Source organism: Gossypium hirsutum, chromosome D12, assembly GCF_007990345.1.
Source record: "Gossypium hirsutum isolate 1008001.06 chromosome D12, Gossypium_hirsutum_v2.1, whole genome shotgun sequence".
Lineage (NCBI taxonomy): Eukaryota > Viridiplantae > Streptophyta > Magnoliopsida > Malvales > Malvaceae > Gossypium > Gossypium hirsutum.
In genome coordinates, this window is record NC_053448.1 from 61,826,737 (window position 1) to 61,833,148 (window position 6,412).

The 6,412-nt window shown below is 34.4% G+C and overlaps 1 long non-coding RNA gene and 1 pseudogene across 1 annotated transcript; one reads left to right on the top strand and one right to left on the bottom strand.

Moving 5' to 3' along the window:
* Window positions 1-170: 170 nt before the first annotated feature.
* LOC107947283 (sorbitol dehydrogenase-like) lies at window positions 171-2,664 on the bottom strand (annotated as a pseudogene).
* A 2,658-nt stretch (window positions 2,665-5,322) lies between these two features.
* On the top strand, window positions 5,323-6,020 carry LOC121224413 (uncharacterized). Its single transcript, XR_005922001.1, has 2 exons — window positions 5,323-5,430; window positions 5,762-6,020. It is a non-coding gene; the product is annotated as an uncharacterized lncRNA (long non-coding RNA).
* Window positions 6,021-6,412: the final 392 nt, after the last annotated feature.

A 6,412-nucleotide genomic window follows, 5' to 3' on the forward strand; every position in this document is an offset into this window, starting at 1 on the left:
GTAAAATTGGTGACATCCGCTTCACATGAAAAATACCATTTAGGAATTAAATTATATTTTATCCTTTAAAAAATTAAAAAATTAATCTCTTAAATTAAAATCATAAAATTTTCAAAAAAAAAAAAGTTTATTCATTTTTTTGAATAAAAAAATTAATCCAACACCTAATATTAAACAAATTATGTTTACATTTTCTATTTGGACCATATTATTTATTATGTTACATCAATGAGTTTGCTGGTTTACAAAGAGGATTGATAATTGACATCATTGAAATAATCTGGTCTAATAATTTGCACTGAATTCAAATAGCAACAAGCTCATCTTAGGGTACTCAAACATCAAATTTATTACATATACTGCCAGAGGTTATACATGACACTGTTTTATTAGCATCTTTAATCTTGTTGAATATCACAGATTGAACATGACCTTAATGGCATTGCCACCACCAGCACTGGTTTCAAAAGCTTCTTCAATCTCTTTCTGAGAAAACCCAAACCTGTGGGTTATCAATGGCTTCACATCGATCTTACCACTTCTTAGAAGCTCAATGCATAAAGGCCAGGTGTTCTTATACCGAAATACCCCAATAACATCAACTTCCCTGCAATAAATCCTGGTTAATTTTCAACACCAGTTAAGTAAATCAATCATTGAAATAAGTACCTAGCGGCAGCAGGTGTGAGTGGGACAGTCATCTCGTTATGGCCTAATCCCACAAGGCAAACCTTGCCACCAGCTCGAGTTACACTCAGTGCAGTCGACATGGTTTTGCTAAGGCCTGCACAGTCAAAGCTTACATCCACTTTTGCTCCCATCACATTACATATTGTTTCAACTTCTTTGGGTATGTCCTAAAACAATCTAAAAAGTAAGATAATGATGTGATAAGATCCATTTGATGTTATATATATATATATATCATAAAATTTGATGATATGGACCTGCATATTAGTTGAGACTTCAACAACTCCATCAGCACCTAGTTCTTTAGCGACTGATAGTCGATTGCCGTCCACGGTGACGATTCTTGGTGCTCCAAAAGCACGAGCTGCTAGTAGTGTAACGAGACCTATAGATCCTGCTCCCATGACCAACACGTTGGTCTCGGGACTGACATTACCTCGGCGACAAGCATGAACCGCTACACTTAAGGGCTCACACAAAGCCCCTTCTTCCAAGCTGACATTGTCTGGCAGTTTAAAACACAGATATGCAGGATGCACTATCTACATTGAAAAAAATCAATTTATACACTAGTTAGTCAGTTTTGTACTTAGGTGTTGAGCGTGGCAACCTAGGCAAAGTGCAGTTTTATCATATATTGATTTATAATTTTTTGAATTCTAGAGGGGCTAAAATACAAATTCTCTCTTTTAGGTGTCAGACCCCTGCCTGCCCTTAAGTGCTCTTGGGAGAACTCCTTTAAGAGAAGTCTTCCAAGTAGTCCACAGGATAACCAGCCAGCTGAACCCCCAAAAATGGTCGATATTATCCATGTCAAGATTTTATCTTCCGTTTTCATCGAGAGACCTGAAGTGTTCAGGGAAGACAGCGCCACAAATTAGAGATATGATCTGCAAGGCTCACAAGTATAGTGCGGAACATTGATTATGTAAATCAACTACGTACAGGGACTTGAACCACCCGTGAAACTTGTAGGTCGTATTTCAACCAATCGAGGTGCTCCCCTCTATGAACTCTTTAGAGCTCTCAGCGGAGGTGAGAGACAAAACTCCTATAGGGGATAATAATGACCATTATAGAAGGTTTGACCAACTGCTTGGACCACACTTCGAAAAGCTCAATATAAGCATAAACCTTTTGTAAACAGAGTAGATCACCAAGGGTGAAATGAAGGTTTATAGGTTTCACCTGACGAGCAAGAGAACCATGAAATGGTGGAACTTGGAAGGCCAAAAAACTTCATATCAGGGCATATATTGTATCGACCTTCCTTACAAAGATCACATCGCCAGCAACCAATCCCTGGTTCCAATGCCACTCGGTCACCAGGCACTAAATCCTTCACTTCACTTCCAGTTTCCTCTATGATCCCAGCACACTCATGCCCTATCACCATTGGTTCTTTCACCACATAATCCGCAAGCCTCAATGCCTACGATGGGTGCAGTAATTGCAGTAATGGGTAGAATATACCAACAACTAGCTGCTATATATATATATATATGAAGTACTAATATACCTTGAAAAAGTGAACATCACTTCCACAGATACCAACAGCTTTCATCCCAACTCTCACATCATGGGGTCCTTAAAACAAATATTTTTACCCACCCCACCACAGAATGAAGTAATCAATCAAATATATAAGAAACTAAAAGGAACCCAGAATAAAAAGAACAAAGGGTTATTATTAAATACCAAGAGGAGGGAGCTTGAATGGTTGAATTTTGAGGGTGTTGAGACCTACAAGCCAAGCAACCATGTTTTCTTCACCATCTTCTTGATCAGATTTCCCTCCTTTACTCATTTTTCTTGCTTTTCCTTGCAATGAACACTCAAACTGGATTTTGCTTAGAAACGAGTAGAGATAGAACAAACTAAGAAGAAAGGTGAATGAAAATGATTTGATCTTTAGAGATAATAGCTTTCAGCTGGTCTTTTTGTAGATTTTTTGTACAAGTGATGTAATAAACATAAAATGAAAATCGGTGATAATACTAGGTTATACTTGTTTGTCGGTGTATTAACATCTTTAATTGACATCTGTTTGACATGCACCATGGATTCTTTTAAATCTTTTTACGTTGAAGTTATTCACGTCCTTCAGATTTTGATTATTTCTTTCTCTCGCCTATGTCAGATTCTTGATAGTTTTTCTTGCTTGACGTGCATCCTTCTTGTTTTAAGAAAATTTTAAATTGAATAAGGTCAGCTTGAAAGTTTTGTCGACATTTGCCACTAAAATCGTGTCTTATAGGACCCATTACTTTGTTAGTAATTAGAATTCCATCAAAATGAGCCAATCAAGATTGTCATAAGTAGGACAGGTCGCGAGAGATAAGCTGAGAGCGGTTCACACACAATCTCTCGTGGGACCAATTTAGAGGATAGGATCATTCTGTGCGTCTCGTTTGTGAGATCATAGGGATGCCATCCCTACACGTAGTCGATCACACAGTCATGGTTATCCTGTACTAACAGTTACGTGGCACTACAAGACGAGGGATGACTCCTCTATATATGTTCCAGAGCATGAGAGATTATGGATACTCCTTTCTCAAGAAAAACCCTAAGTATTAACCTCCTTTTTCTCCTTAAACCCTTAAATTTCAGCACTTAATTCTTCACCTATTACAAGTGAATCAACATTTTTATCTCCATCACTTAATTCTCCTTGTTGAATACCTGTACTTTTTGTGACAATAGGCTAAGGTCCATTAAGCCTTTTCAGCACTGCTGCATGTATTACCATTTCTCCAACTTTATGTGCTATAATTTAGGTGTTGAAACTTTTTTTTTAAACGAGGATTGACTTTAAAAATGAGAATGGGAGTCGCCACCGATCTTTTATTGAGGTGTGATCGGTTCACCATTAAAAATGATTTTGGTCTGCGAAATTTGAGAAAACAAGTTCGGGAGTCGGTTACGCACGAGGAAGGGTTAGCACCCTCGTAACGCCCAAAATTGGTACCGAATTGATTGTTTGGTGTCTTAATGTCGAAACTTTGAAAAGATTTTAAAACACTATCCTTTGATGAGAAAACTTGAATGAACTAAATTGAATGATAAGGTGCACTCATTTGTAGAAATAAATTGCCACACTCAGTGAGTTACGGTGTAACAATTCAATCTTCGAAATTAGATTTGTCCCCTTTTTAAGAAAATCATGTATTTTAAGAAGGTTATTTGATTATTTAAGTCAATCGAGAAATCAGAATCCAGTAAGTTAGGTTTCAATTTCTCGAAATTCCTAAACTTCAAATATTCCCTTTATTTTGAAATCAAGATAACAAAATATTGTATCCAGTAAGTTAGGATCAAACATTTTGAAATCTTAAGAACTTTATTTTAATAATTGCATGGTTTTAATAAAATGAACACTTGATTATCTAAATTCATCGAGAAGAATCGAAGCCCAGTGAGTTAGGGCACAATTTTCTCGAGAACCTATGAACGCCAAGCCCTTTTTTTTATAGGATTATGAAATAAAACAATTATGAAGCTTTATAAAATTCAACTCTTACAAAAAGAACATGATTGAATAACGATACATATAATGTAAAAGATAAATAACAATTTAAACTTAAACTAGAAGCAATTAAGCAAGCAGTAGGCAAATACAAATATCCATACTAAAAATTAAGCAACTCAAAAATTCATAATAAAAAAAAGAACAGTAATAACAATTAATAATAAAAATATTTGATATAATTTGGTAAGGGAATAAAAAAAATTTTAAATAAAAGATTTAAATAAGTTTTAATGAAAGATCTTAACAAACATAAAGAAAAAAAGATGAAATAAAAGTGAATAGCTTGAAATTAATATCTACATTCTAATTTATATAAATAAAACTTAGTAGAAATAATAGTATATACCTAGTAATAATATATAAAAGTTAAATAAATAGAATAAAATAACAAATTTTAGAAGAATAAGGTTTTTATGCATAAGAAAATATCATTTGAAAAATGATAGTATATTATTATATATACACGTATACTAAAAAAGAAAAAGAATAATATTATATATGCATATATATAAAAATATAGAGTATTATTATTAAAAATTAACTTTCTATAAATATGTATAGTTATTTATATATATATAAAAAAACAAATATATAAAGAAAATATGATAATACAATAATAAGAATAAGTATAATAATAAAAATAACAATAAATTTCTTAAAAAAACTAAATAACAAGAAGGATTAAGTCACAAACAAAATCGAATTAACAGAGAATAAATAAAATTAAACTAAAGTGGAGGACCATACTGCAACTTGCGAATTACATGGGGGCCGATTGGGAAATATCCCGCCTCCCAAAACGCAGCGTTGCGAGCTGGGTTGAAATGAAACAATAATGAAAATGCAGAGCAAAATTAGGAAAAATAAAAAGGATCGATTTGAACACGCCATAAAAATATAAAGGACCATTTTCACAAATTACCCAAAGGAGGCCAAATCGCGCGGATCCTTCCCCGGTTCGGGTCACCGCGCGGGTTGCTGGGGTTAATCGGCCAATACGACACCATTTTAGGGCCACTGAAATAGGCCCTAAACGGTGTCGTTTTACGTGCTATATAAGGCCCCCATGTAACCTTAAAATCAGTCTGTTAACAAACAGACACCAGCCTCCACCCCTCTACGCCGTTTCAGCATTGAGGCACCCGATCGGTTTTCGATCCTAGCCCGTTCTCCGATGAAGATGAAGAGGGCCAAGATCTCACCGCCAGGTACGTCTTTCCTTTTCTTCTTATTGTTTCTCTTTTAACCAACGATTAATGAACACAGAAATCAGAAAAAGAAAGAAAAGAAAATGAAACCAATAACCAGCAAAAATGAAAAAAAAAAAGAGAAACCCAGAAAGCACCTTTAGGTATTTCAATCAATTTTTTTGTATTCTCAATGTGTTTTTCTGTGTGTGTTTTTTTTTCGTAACCCCTTACAAAGGCCTTTTTCCTTTCGTTTTATAGGCCGAAAAAACTAAAAAATAAAACAAAAAGAATACAATTTTTTCTGTTTTCTTTGCTGCGTTTTCTTCTCATTTGTAGGTACGGCGTGCAGGGCTGGGGACATGACATGTACGGAGGCGAAGGCGCATGCACGGAGGCTCGTTACGTGCTGAGGGCTTGGCTGCGGCACCTGGATCTTCTAGGGTTTTCGGGTGCTGTTTTGTGTTTTGGGCTGATTTGGATCATTGGGTATTAGGAAAGTGGGCCGAATTGGGCTAGTAATTTGGGTTATTTTTAGACTGCTGTTTTATTTAGTTTTTAACCTATTGGGCCAATGTAAATGGACTTTAATAAATTTTGTTTTTATTTTTATTGGGCCGGGCAAATTGGGTATTACAATAGGTAATTTTTTTAGTACATCATTAGAATTGAGATTATTGTTGAGAAAGGTAAGTATCAAATTAATAAACCATAATTTGAAGTTTAGGTCAAATTATGTTATTAGTTCATGTATTACGTGTAAATTGTGAATTTAGTTTCTTTGCTCTAATTTGGTTAATTTTAATATTATATTTTCTAATTTTAAAATTTTATTCCTAACAAAAATAATAACAGTTAAATCCATCTAATTAAATTATGCTAGTAGTCCTGAACTATGCGTAAAGCTAGAGGTACAGTCCACGTTCTCCAATATAATCATTTTTAATCCTTATACTTCTTGAATTTTGAAATTTCAATTTTTACACAAACAACAATTGTTAAA